This window comes from Gopherus evgoodei, chromosome 14, assembly GCF_007399415.2.
Source record: "Gopherus evgoodei ecotype Sinaloan lineage chromosome 14, rGopEvg1_v1.p, whole genome shotgun sequence".
Lineage (NCBI taxonomy): Eukaryota > Metazoa > Chordata > Testudines > Testudinidae > Gopherus > Gopherus evgoodei.
Window position 1 is genome coordinate 10,240,946 of NC_044335.1, and position 14,450 is coordinate 10,255,395.

The window sequence follows — 14,450 nt, forward strand, 5'->3', positions numbered from 1 at the left end:
GTTATTTGCCTATATTTGTCCTTTGTAATCTGACCTAGTTTCCATTTTTTATATGATGCCTTTTTATTTAGTAGGTCATGCAAGATCTCATGGTTAAGCCAAGGTGCTCTTTTGCCACATTTTCTATCTTTCCTAACCATCGGAATAGCTTGCTTTTGGGCCCTTTGAAAAACTGCCAACTCTCCTCAGTTGTTTTTCCCCTCAGTCTTGATTCCCATGGGACCTTACCTATCAGCTCTCTGAACTTACCAAAATCCGCCTTCCTGTAATCCATTATCTCTATTTTGCTGTACTCCCTTCTGCCCTTCCTTAGAATTGCAAACTCTATGATTTCATGATCACTTTCACCCAAGCTTCCTTCTACTTTCAAATTCTCAACGAGTTCCTCCCTATTTGTTAAAATCAAGTCTAGAAGAGCTTCTCCCCTAGTAGCTTTTTCAACTTTCTGAAATAAAAAGTTGTCTGCAAGCCTGTGGAAGCTATATCTCTCTCTGGATGATTTATCTACAGTTCAGCTGGCTAGTCTGTGGCCAAATCAGGCTTGACTGCCTAGTTGAAGGGAATACAATTAATTCCACATTGGTATTGACCTTTGCTTTTGAAAAGCAGAATGAGCCCCCAAAAAGGTGCAAGCACATACATGAAATGGTGATAATGTTGCCACTCAATGCACAAAAGTGGATCTGCAAGGAAAACAATGACTAGAGGAACATATCTTTTAGCGTCTTTTTCTAATACCATGTATGAGACACTATAACATTAATAGCAAGATAAAATAGCTGGTTGCAGAAGTAGAACAGCTTTTAAACAAGTCCACTGTGTGACTGAACATTTGGAAAATGATTCCTAGCATTCTTCCACAGAAACTTCAAAACCATCAGCAGGTGACCTAAGGAAATCATGTTTGAAAACAGATAAGTACATCTAAGTATAATTGATTGCACAAGTAATAGCGCCAAAAGCGATTACACAGTCTGGTACTTACAAAAATAATTATACTTCAGAATATCAAAATTAATTTGGACACTTCTGCTGCACTTTTGAAGTTGTTGACATTTCATTGTAGTGCTCCTAATGAAATGAAAATTATTAATAATTGTTTCTACTTGAGTGTGACAAATGTCATTTAGCCGGAGATGTGAAAGTGTCACAGTGCATCATCAGATCACTAAGTTGGTGGCTTTGGGTTCAGATTCATATTTAAAACTGCATTACTTTTAAGGTATTTTTCTGGCCTGTGTAAACTTACAGTTTATGCTATGTTGAAATGATCAAATACTGGGCTTGATTACCCATTGTGAAGCACCTTTGTATAGTGCAATCATTTACACCTTAGCAATCACACTGCACAGATGTAAAGATGTAAGACAGTGGAAAACCAGCTCCATTGGGTTTAGACAGGAAGATGATCCAGAGGTTAGGGGGCTATTCTAGGACGTAGGAGACCCAGGTTGAATTACCTGATTGGCCCTAAACAAGTTACTTAATATCTCTGCCTCAGTTCCCATCTGTAAAATGGGGATAATAACACTGGTCTATCTCACAGGCACTCATATATTATGTTGATGGGGGTCACTTAAGTTTCTGAGATTCATTCAATGGATCTGATTCTCAACTCCCACACACTAGTGTATAAATGGAGCTCAGTTTCTGTAATTTCTCTTCCCCCCCCCTCTACAAATCTATTAACATTTGGAATGCACTATAAGGTGCATAAATATAGAATCTTGTCATTGTTTAAATACTGTAAATTGTAAAATTAGTAGCAACAATGAAGTCTAATGCAAGAGAACTGGAGATCCAAGACTTAAGTAAAATGTTCAGTCTTGCTGTCCACGATAATGCTTTCGTCAGTCAAAATGTACCATTCATGAGTGATTGGTTATAATTACACAATTATACTGTTATGTCATACAGGTAAAAAATAATGCACTCTGCACTTATCATACCTTTCATCAGCGGTTCGCCAAGTACTTTACAAACATCAACTCATTAAACCTCTCATCAATAATAGTCTTGTGAGTCACATATTATTACTCTCACTTGACACATGGGTAAACTGAGGCCCAGTGGGATTAAAGACTAGATGACCAAAATGGTCCCTTCTGACCTTGGAATCTGAAGTGAATTGCTCAGGGTGCCACAACAAATGAATCAAAGAGCTGGGAATAGAACCTCCAAATCCCTCATCTGCAGCGTGACACAATGCCCACTAAAATCGAGGGAAGTTTTTCCATAGACTTCGATGGGCATTAGATTGGGTCACTAGATGACACAACTTCTCAATATTTGATCTGAAAGTGCATATAGTACAACATCCATTATTGTAGCCATTAAAAAAATCTGTGCTATTAGGAACCTCGCTGGCCTTTTTAAATAATCTTATTTACTTGAGGAAGTGCCTCACAATTTGTTCCACTGTAATTAACTCTCACATGGATAAGATGCAGGAACTGTATCAGATGATCGACACACTTATTTCCTCTAAATGTTGTCTGAGCAGCACTTAGTCTTACAAAACGGACGACAAGTGATTCTGAGATAACTAGTCTGGGTCCATGGTGGTTTCCGAAGGAAGAAGTGTTACCAAGAGCCAGTTTTGTAAAATCAAAGCCTTGTGCAATAAAGGCTGTATTAATATTTTAAAATTTTTCTCATTTATTCAGAACTTATTTCACAGGCACTGCTGATGATAAAATCTGAACTGTGGATGCCTCTCAGAATATAGTAGTCGGCTAGAGCTCTGCTTCACCTGCACATAGGGAATGAATATGCCTGCTTTTCTCGTTGTTCCCGTAAATCTGAATGGCATATTGACAGGTTTGAAAAAGGAGCATTGTATAATGCCACCCTCTCTGTAAATGTATCTTTGCTTTAAAAAAAAAAGGGCATATGTGTTTCTAGTACGTTATCTTCCCTGAATCTGGGTAGGATTTTCTATTCTTTTGTTAATATTGCAGTCACATCAACAACAAGATGTGCTTTGATCTGTTTTCTATTATAATTTGTTGGCAATTAGAGATAGCAAAGAGAGGGCCATTTAAGAACATTTTGTTTTCATAGAGATACAATGAATTAATATCCACCATGATGATCAAAATAGGATAAATGGCTGAATTATGGAAGCAAGCAAGCAGGCAAATGTCTGGAGCAGCTAGTGGCCTTTTGAGTATAAGAATGACCCACTTCTCACCTATTTCATCTGATAATAGCTGTTTCAATTACTTTTCTTACTTGTAAGCATAAAGCTCCCCAAAAGAACCACTTGCCTCTATTCTCCCTTTGAGTGTTCTTTCATAACCTCTCTGTTTGACTTTACAGCTGTTCCATGCAATGGAGAGAGAAAAACAAAATAAATGAGGAAAGTTTGATTTTTATTTTGCATTTCTGCATTTTTCTTTTCCCCTCATTATCTGCAAATCTCTGCTGGACTGTAGGCCCTATTCGGTGTTGCCAATTCTTGCCATATTTGGTATGTTTCTTAAAGCCCCAACTCCTGGTGTCTTGTGATTAGGTGAGAATCTCAGTTTCCTTTAGAAAATGGCAAGTTTCTAGCCCTCAAAGTTGTGGAGAAAATCGTGGAACCATGTCCTGAGGATATCCTAAGAGCTCTAACCAGAAGGCAAAGAACAAAATATTTTTTATAAAGAATCTCATGATTTTTAAGCCAATCTCATGATTTGTTGTGGCTGCGCTCATGGCTTTTTAATTCTTGGATTTGACTATACTGCTCTTGGTAACGATGTAACAGCAAAAAGTTTTGCCTACAGACACTTATTTTATAAATGAGAGTTAAAAATTGTGAATGAAATTCTGGTGGGTGCTGCATTTAAGCACAGAACAGTCACGTGTCAAACAAGTCAGAAAAGAACATGGCCAGCAATAGGAGCATGAGGATGAGGTTAGCCACAGCTATTCTAGTCCCTCTGAAATACTGCAAAGGTGCTGCTCCATTAGTCTTTCCATGACAATTCTGTGTAGAGTGGCATTCCTGGGTAAGGCCTTTGGTTCAGTGGCATGGTCCACTTGTTCTTCATGTTTACTCTGTGACCTGGCAATAGTGTCTGCATACAGCCTCCACACAGATTATTCTTCTCTCTAACCCAAATTCTCCTCTCAGTTACACTTGTGTACTGTCAACTGATGTCAGTGAATGCAGAGCTGCATTAGTAATGCCATTCACCAAACTGTTGGCCATTGGCCCACGGGAGTGGAATTGGTCCATCGCCTTAATCTCTGGCTATGTTTGCCTTGGGTGTTGGAACATGTTGCGGCTCTTCCATAGGAGCCGTGCAGACACTTACACATTGGCATATTTGCAGTTATTCAGGATTTCAGTGTGGTTGTCCTGATCTTCAGTGTTGTAAAGTGAGAATGAGGCTCCAGTTATGTGCCTTAGTTATAGGCTTCCCTATGATTTTTACTACCATAGCGTTTGAGTACATCTGAAATATTAATGTATTCTGCTTCGCAGTATCCCTCTGAGATAGATATTAACATTGCCATTTTACAAATAGAATAATTGAGGCTCAGAGAGCTTAAAATGATTTGCCCAAGAAATTCTTTATTGATGCTATGATTTGAACCTGTCTTCTGGTTCCAAATGCAATTCCTTAACCACAAGAGCGTTGCTTTCTTTCCTACATGTTTTTTTGTGGAGGGGTCTGTAATCCAAACTGGCAGAAGGTAGGTCTTTGTTTCCCTCTAGTGGCTGGCCCACATAAGGAGGTCAATGGGTCTGCAATATCCTGAAAACTAGTGGACCTAGTATTTTAGCTCAGGCAAAAGAGGCTCCTTTTTGGCGTAAAGGCCCTGAGTTAGTTCAGGGTCATTAATTACAGAAAAAGGAGTGGGGAGTTACAGCTGGAAAGCTCCAGTATAGCTAGGATTTACAAACTTGTATTTTGCTGTAAGTTTCAGTTGCTTTCATGCTATAGTTTGAATATCATTTAGAGGTTAGCGTTTTGCCTGAAGATTTGAATAAAAACCCTTAATTAACTCAACAGAACAAAAAAAGCTTTTTGGTTTTGTATTTGACCTGAAATTGAATTACAAAGTCAGCAGAATGGATGAGGGTTTTTCCTCCTGAGGTGTCATCCTTGCTAGTATTTCTTTCACAAAGCCCCTTGATTTCAAATTCTGAAGGTATCAGGGACCACAGTGTCCTCATAATAGCTGCCAGAACTAAAATCTGAGTCCCACTGAGGACTCCAGTGCTGGGATCTGACTGGCAGAACTCTGAGGATCCTGATAGGTTCCTTAGTTGTATTTAACCTGAGCACAGGCACAAGAAGTTGTCCATGTAATTGGGTTTTCCCTGTTTAGGGCTGCTTCGCTTGCACTACTGGCATGTACTGTCTGATTCTGATCTTCCAGTCAGGGCCAATCCTAAACCAAATAGCACCCCAGGCAAGAAGTGTCTTTCCCCCTACCCTTCTCCCACCCCCCATTTGTTCAACTTTTGAATACCTTATTTTTTATTATATTTGTAGTCATTTCACAGCTGTGATGCACAATTTGCATGCATGATTTATCCTTGTCATATGAGACGATAAATTCACATGCAAATCATGCATCAAACTTGTGAAACAAAACCAGCACCCAAAACCCAGTGCCCCCCAAGTCCGGCACCCCAGGTGGTTGCTGGGTCAGCTGCTCCTAAATCTAGCCCTGCTTCTGGTAACCTAACCCTGCCTGTCTCCTGACACCTGACTCTCATTTTGCCCTCTGGCCTGTCTCAGTGTTTGGTCTCCTGGTATCTGACCCAACCTGGCTCCTGACTCTTGTTATGACCACTAGGTCAGACTACCCATGTACCAGTAATGACTGAAGGGTGGCTTTGCAGTTATGGGACCAGACTGGATTTCAGGAGATCTGAGTTTAATTCTCAGCTCTTCCCTAGACACATTGTATGATTGTTGGCAAGCCATTTAAGACTAGATCTTCAGCACCCATCCGGTGCTATTTGTGGGTTCAGAACACTTGGAAATCTAAGCCATTGAACCCCAAGAAAAACCAGTGGGATTCTTTCCACTAAATTCAATGCACTTATCTGTCTGTTCCTCATCTATATGGGGATCATGCTTCCTATTGTGCAGGGATATTGAGAGAGTAAATTCATTAATACTGTGTAGCGCTGAGATATTACAGCTACGAGAACCATATAAGTACCTAGAGAGGGAAAGATGGATTAACACTATTCTGTCCTGTTTGCCTAATTAACTTTGAGAGTAACAATTTCACAGCCTCCTAGTCAACATGAAAGCCCTTCCCAAAGCACTTACAAAACTCTCATCCTAATTTTACGCGTCATCATTGGTGAGCCTTGAAATGGATCAAAATATTTCCGTTAGCTGAAATGAAAGGATTAGGAGAGAATGTAAATCTTTCTCAGAAAATGAAGAATAATTTCCACAGATTAAGCATGGGAAGGAAATTTATGCAAGCACATCTTTACTGCAGCTATCTGGGAGACAGTGGCCTCCCATTATAATGGCCACATCCCATATACCATGGATCACACGATCGCCTTGAAGATCTTAGGACACGTGTGGCTATGGAGAGCCTCATTTCCTGCCCATAGCACTGAAAAAGAGTGGAAAAGGTAAAACCTGCCCAGCCTTACTCCACAGGCAAAATTCACATTATCATCAATGCAGATTATCAGTGTTGCCACCTCTCGTGATTTTACTGAAAGTCTCACAATGGTGATTTTGGCTAAGCCATTATTTGATCAAGTTTCCTATCTGTCTTTTAAACCAAAATTAACTTGCATAGTATTAAAAGTCACCATAGCACATCCCAGATACAGATCACCCAGCATTGCTCCACCTCCTGGCTTCCATTCCCTTCAGAAGAACAATCTGTGTCTCCTGTCTATTTTTTGCACTGCTCCAGTGGGGAAGTTTGTAAAGTGCTTAAGTGAAATATTACTCAGCAAGAGTGGAATTCCCATCTGTGAAGGGTGACAGCATAAGTAATAGGCACTACTTAAGTCCCACTTGAAGCCCTAGAGGTACTTAAGTGTCTAGGCCTCCATTGGAAGCACCTTTATGGCTTAAATGGTGACTAGAGCTTGTGTTGGCCCTTTCAAAGGCCCTTGTGTTGGCCCTTTCAAAGGGGACAATTTCACCCTGCATGGACACTTACCCCAAACTTCCCTATGAAATCTTAGAACTGGATTCAACATTTGTTCCCAAGCATTTAAACTGATGGTTACTTAGCTTTCATGTTATCTTCCCTTAATGTTTCCTGCATGTATTGTTAGGATAAAACAATCCTGGGAATCCTAAGAAGTACCTGCTCATTTTATTTATTTCAAGCTGCTGGGCATATGAGTTTCAATGTGTATATTTTCTGTATGGTAATATTCACACATGAGTATGGCAGCCCTGTGGATGGTCTTTGGCACTAATGAAACCCAAAGTGTTTAGACCAGCACACCTTCAAGTGCTGCCGAGAGGGTCTGGAAGAGACTTTAGGGGATGGGCCAAGAGAGAAAATATTGGATCCACACTGAAGCTTACCCATAATCCCAAAACCCTCATATCAGGGGTATGGTTTGGCACCAGCCTCTGATTCTGACCTTAGAATGGAATAGTAGACAAGTAGAAGTTCAGTTTTAGTTGAACTATTTTGTTTCTTATCAAATATGTTGGAAATGAAAAAAAATGCATCAAGTCCATCAAAGGTATTTATTTGGCTCCCGTTAGTGTAGTGTAGTGTCCCACGATACAGTATCATCACTGAAGGGACTTCCAAAAACAACTGCAACACGGTAGGCGGTCATTTCAGTAACTGTATTTTAGGGAAACTATACTGTCATACTCCCAACACCCTTGGGAGGTAGGAAGATTCTATTAGTCCAGTTTACAGATGAGCAGCCGAGGCAGAGAGAGAGTAAGTGACTTGCCCAAAGTCACACAGGAAACCAAGAATCAAATCCAGGTTTGCTAAGTCCGAACCTAGCATCCCTAACCACTGAACTACCCTTCCATTCTCACGGCTGTTGGTTAATGAGCATAACTGAATGTTGATTTGGTTTAACTGAAAGAATTTGTGTTATTGGAGCTTAATTTCCTTTTATTTTTCTTGCAGTTTAATTTGTTATATGTTTATTGTTGGTTGCTTTGTGATCTGACAAAGGATCATTTGTGTTAGTTACTTAGCCAGTTAGTTACACTAGCTGGAGCAATGACTTCTACAGCAGGACCAGAGGAAGAAAATAATGAGTCTGAAATGATGAGCATGTGAAATGATCAGCAACTTCTAGGCTATGACCCCATTCCGAATTCCCCCACCCTCCAAGATTACATTCATTTTTTGTGTAGTGGGGGGAGATTTAAAGATGAATGAGAGATAATGACTGAAGAAAAACTGTAATAAGGAAAGATACTTTCTCATTTAGGTCAGGGTCATTATAACAAGAACCTTGGGAGCCATTATTTTAAGTATTAGTGTATTAATGTCGTACACTACATTAGGTTTAATGTACAGTAGCTGGAATGGTGAGACCACTACTGTAAACTTTCTCTCACTGATAGGCAATGTTGTGACATTGTTCTAATGAAGATAAAAGGTTCATTAGAAGAATGAATATAGGAGGGTAGAGCCACAATGGGTGCAAATCGGGGTTGATTTATGGATTATAATGGAGCTATGCTCATTTATACCAGGATCTGGCTCTCTGGGCCTAATTATCTTCCCACTCACACCAGTATAAATCATGTGTAACTCTGCTGATGTCAACAGCGCAACAATGGTGTAAATGTATACGTGAGAGAACAGTATGGCCCATTGTTCTTTGTTTCCTACTGGAACTGCGTATATGCCACTGTGTATCACCATAGGCACCCCATTTACCTAATGTGAATCAAGGACTGGCTAAAGCAGGGATAGAGAGAATCAGGACATCAGATTTCTGGTCCTGGTACTGTGACAAGCATAGGGCATTGGTCATCAGCAGGAGTAGTTTGCAATCCACCCCATGCTGTGTAACATGGGGGTAAGACTCTCTCTTTCTAGCTTAACTTCCCTGTGCTTGAGTTTTAAAATAGGGATAATACTTACCTCCTTCCCAGTAGTATTGAGGCTGAGTTCATTAATGTTTATAAAGTGTGTTGAGATCCCTGAATCAATGGTGCCATGATTTTGTCATTGAAAAGACAACTCGTGTTGTAAGTAGATCAGTTTGAAACATTTTCAGCAGGCCCTCTTTTCCGTTGAAAATGCCATTAAGTGGAAATGGAGATGTTCTGTGGAAACATATCACTTTTGATGAAAATTTCATTGAGAAGGTTTCTTGGGTCCAAAGTGGAAATTCTGTTGAGAGAAACAGAGGGAGAGCCCTACCCTGTACAAGCCAATAACCTGCTCATTCAAGAACTCCCCTGGAAGGTGGGAGACTCCAGTTTAAATCTCTCATCTTCCTGATGGGCTCCTCTGGGGTGGTTCTCTCTCATACTTTCCTGTGAAGAATTTTCACAGATCTTATTTTCATTATACTTTGGAATGGAAGCAAATTTCAAAACCTCAATTTTTATTGCAAAATGAATGTATTGTGTTTTCCAGTCAGTCCTAATTATAAGTTTATTGCTAGACATCCTCTCCCCAATGGTTCGATATCATGGGAAATTACCTCAGTACAGGAGAGGACCAGGTTAACCATTCTTTTCAGGGATGATTCTGGGGAGATAATTAAAATTTTAGGTTGTAAGATCTGTAGGACAGGTGTCTCTTATTCTGTTTGTACAGTGCCTAACACAATGGGTGGTACATCACAGTTTAAGTCCCTAGGCTTTGCCATATACTAATAAATAATAAAAATAACCATGTCTATGTAGACTAATCTTCATATTTGTTTCTTTGAGGAAACACTGAACATTTTTGGCAATGTATGCTCTGTTCTTACAAAAGGATAATCCATAAAATATTTAAGGCCTTTTTATGTTGTATTATGACTCATTATACCATAAAAGTATCTACAAAGCAGCACATTGCTTATATTAAAAAGGAATCTTGTTTTATTGTTCATTATTTGAGGGAATTTGCAAGGAATACTTACATATACTATAAAAACATTGAGATAGCAGAAAGTATTTAATCATGGCAATGGATTTTTCAAGTGATTTTTCTTTGTGACAACCCAAATATGTATTGTATTATTTGTGGATCAGTATATCTAATGTCAGCACACATTTCTGTTTATTGACTCATTTTGTCATGCAGAACTGTCACCAGCTTCTTATTAATCTGTCTCCAAAGGATCAAAAAGCTTTAATAAATATGTTAGGTCCTTTAGATCTTTGGCTGAAATGAAACTGTTAGTTAAATGTACTGTGACTTTGAGTGAAAATACCTTTGGAGATTTAGAATGAGAGCATGCTATATAAATCCAAAAGACTGACAAAGTAGAGTATGTGGATCTCTCATAATGGCCAATTAGGACCTAAGTTTAAAACAAAAAAGAAAAGCTTTTCTCTCCTAACGCTTCACAAAGTGTGAGATTTCATTATACTGCATAGTTCATTTCTCAATGGCATTATGGATTTTACCTTTGTTTCACAATGAAAACTCATCACTTAAGTGCGATATTCACTGGCCTGTAGACAGAGTGGTTTGCATAAGGTCAGTACAAATAGTGTTTGCACAAAAGACATAAAGGCTCAGGGATAAGCAGAACCATTGTTTCTTACTATAGAAAGGCTCTGCATGCTATTTAGTGAGGAATTTGAATTCTTGCTTTATTAATCAATATGAAATGCATGCCATTTACTTCAGCTGGCAAGGACAAGAAAGGGGGGACAGGAAGACAAATATGAACCTGTAAAAGGACTATACATTAGGTGCTGCTGCAGTTGCAAGTGAATGAACTTACCTTGGCAGATGGCAGAAAAGCCAATTTTTGTCTAGTTAGAATCTATTCTGCAAGCCAAAAATAGTAAATGTTCAGCTTCTATCAAGGGACCAAAATGTCATGCAAGTGCAAGAAGGAAAGACACACCATTTCAAAGGAGTAAGGACACTGAGGAACAATGTTAGGTTAAAATATAAATTTTAAAAAAAAAAGGAATAACAGCATCCTCCTGTTATTTGCATTATCACCTTAATAGGGTGTGGATTTATAAAGCATACTGTCAAGGAGCACTGGAAGCCCTCGCTGGCTCAGAAAAAGTTGATGAAATGGAAAAAAGAGTCCTACATTTGGCTAACCTTATGTTTCCAACATAGATGACAAAGATGCGGGGTGGAGAATCTGGTAAGATTTGAGAAACTTCTACAACAGACAAACATGGCTACCACTCTGAAACATAAAAAGAGTTATATATAGTATATCTACATACTAAAATAACCATACTCACAGAGATGCACATCAGCTTGTAAACAAGACCTGTATTTGCAGGAACCGTACCTGTAGATATTTCCTCCCATGGATCAGTCTTGACCTAACCCGTTATTTAGCTGTCAAATAATTTTCAGAACCCAAACATCAAGCTCACATTTTTTGATGGATGGTAAAGTGGAATTAGTAGGAAAATAGCCACATTTCCTGTTGGTTTTGAAATACCGAAATTCAATCTGTCTGACTGTCCCTGTCTGTATTATCTGTGTCTTAGAGAAATTTATTAGAGCTGAGTGGATCATTTGTAACATAGCTGATTAATTTAACCTCTTTCCTGAAAAATATTAAATTTCAAAAAAAAACTTGGTGGTTTTGGGGTTGTTGTGGTTAGTTGCCAATACTAAAATATTCAGTATTTGAGCTGTATTGGTAAAAGCTGGTCAGAAACATCACATTGTGTTATTTCCCTGGAGGACAGAGCACAGAAATATTTACAAGTGATAGTATAACATTCAGTTTTCGTAACAAATACTTGTGCATGTAACTTTGACATGCCCTTCCTGTGAACAGTCAGGCCAGTTAAACTTAACCCTAACCCTAAAGGAATATACCATAGCTGAAGCAAATTAATTTAAAAGTGTATGTGTGTGTGTGTATTTATTTGTAGAAGGTGTGCTATATTAACCAGGCTCAGGAATGTATAGTGGGCCCAACAGTGTTTAATCTATGTTCCTAGGAATTCTAGCTATTGTATGGAGCTCTTCTTTCAAATCTATCATCAAGCTATGATGTGCTATATTGCATGTGGTTTTTTTCCTCTGTGTCATCATATATTGTTGTTGGGAAATGAAGCATAATAGTGCTACTATTTGAGCACCTCAATAAATAGGATTCTGCATGAATTCCAACTGTTGAACAATTGATCAGTTCCTTTTTGAGTCAAGGAGATGTTTTACCTATATTTGATTTCCTTTAATACAAAATCCATGTTCCTGGTATAATCTTTAATTTTTCCTTCAAAATTGTGTACTATTTGACCAGCCCCCGTCTCACACAGAAAACGATCAAAGCAAGCAGACCTTGCATTCTGCTAAAACAAAGTGTGTGTGTGTGTGTGTGTGTGTAATCCATGTCTCCTCTTGTAACAGAAGGCAGCACTTCCATAATTATTCAATTAGCTACAGTGAGGAAGACACTGCTTGAGCCAGCTTCCAAAACATTCTGTCAGCAAGCTAAAGTTGTTCACTTTTTTGTATTCACTTTGCTAACTCATTTATCCTGATGTATCGGTGTTTTTTAGTGGAATATTTATGAAGTTCCTCAACTATTCATCCAGCAGCCTATTCCAAGGCAACATAGTGCACCACTGAAATGTTCCTGCTATGAAATGAAGGAGTAGATCAAGGGATACTGTAAGCAATGCTTATGTATGCTTAAGCAATGTTCACTTCTGGCTCCTCTCCATATTTGAACATGATCTGGGCTGTCTATGTCCTGTGACTTTCACGTACGTGACGTTATGTTATGTGTCTCAGCCAACAGAAACAAGGATTCTGTTGCACTGCATTGTGATTGGCAGTGCAACAAATAAATATAATGAACAGCTCCTTTTTTAGCTTACTGATTGAAGCTTAGTGCTGCCCTAATAAGAAACAATCCACTCTGGTTCAGTGGGTCTTATTTGTTCTTATCCAAGGCTTGAAGTTAAGGGAGACGCAAATAAGATTTCACGTAATAGGTATTATGCAGAAAAAAAAATCATTGAATGGAATGCCTGTTTAAGGATCATCAGAAATAAAATCAAGGTGGTTCTTCACTAGACGAAACTGGCTGCAAATCTTTGCATAACTTACAACACTGCCCTTTCCCAGACTGGTAGCCAGATGACTTTTTAGGACGAAGTAGTTTTTTTTTTTAAAAAACAGCTGCAAAGTTTGAATCTGGATCTATTCTTTTGCCTATACTTTGGTTTTGTTGAACCTGTGTTTAGTATATGTGCACAGGCTAACATTTTCAAACGTGTATGCCTAAAGCTAGGCAATTAAATCCATATTTACATGCTTAAATAAATAAATCTAATTTTGGAGGTTCCAAACATGGCCAATGTTCATTCCAATCAGTGGGGAATTCAACATTTCTGAAATTCAGGTCTCAAATGTGGGTTCCTAAATATGGAGTTAACTACCTGACATCATGCACTCACATTTGAAAATATTAGCTTCAGTATATGAACATTTAGATTGCCTATTGGGCTGCATTTATTTATTTATATTTTTAAAGTAGAAGCACAAGGACGTGTGCAAAACGCGATGAATTTAATTACCAGAACTGCTGGTGCAGATGGCCAGCCAAATGCCAGGATGTCTATTTGCATATGCAAACACCTGATTTGTGCAGCAAACCACTGTGACTGCTAGTGCAAATCAAGAGCGATTGCATACACTTTTGTTTTTCTGCACCATATGCTTGTGTTGTTTTGGAAATGTGGAAGCTCTCCCATTGGCGTAGAGTGTTGTAAGTGTAGACGAGCCCTGAGTAAGGAACAGTGGGAAGTGGAACCTGAGTGTAAAGCATCAATGAATCTTTTCCAAGAGTCTTATGCAAATAAATTACTGTTGTTGTGTTCTGTCTTGTGGCAATAACACATAGAGTCCGAATTACAACTGTGTGAATTATGGGTTCACTAGCAATTTAAAAAAAAATGTTTTGGGTCAAAAAAGACATTTTGTTTCAACATTTTCAAAACATTTGGATTTTGACCAATTGTAGACATTTTTGATTAACTTTATAAAAACAAAGGAAATTTAGAAACAAACAGTTATTTTGAACCAAAATACTGAACATCTTGGTGTTGCCCAATCTTCATTTTTCTCCAGAAAAAAGCTTCAGCCAAAAATTTTATCCAGCTCTAGTCCTAATATATCCATTCAGTTCCAAAGGCAGATGAGTACTATCGGGCATTAGAAAGGCTTATCATTGTGTAACAAATCCTACACAAAGCCAAGAGGTTTAAAAAAATAATAAACCTCTCACTGTAGACATTAAAGTCAGATAAAGAGCCTTTTTTTTTTTTTTTTGCATTGTAAGACAGTCAACATTCAGATAGTTA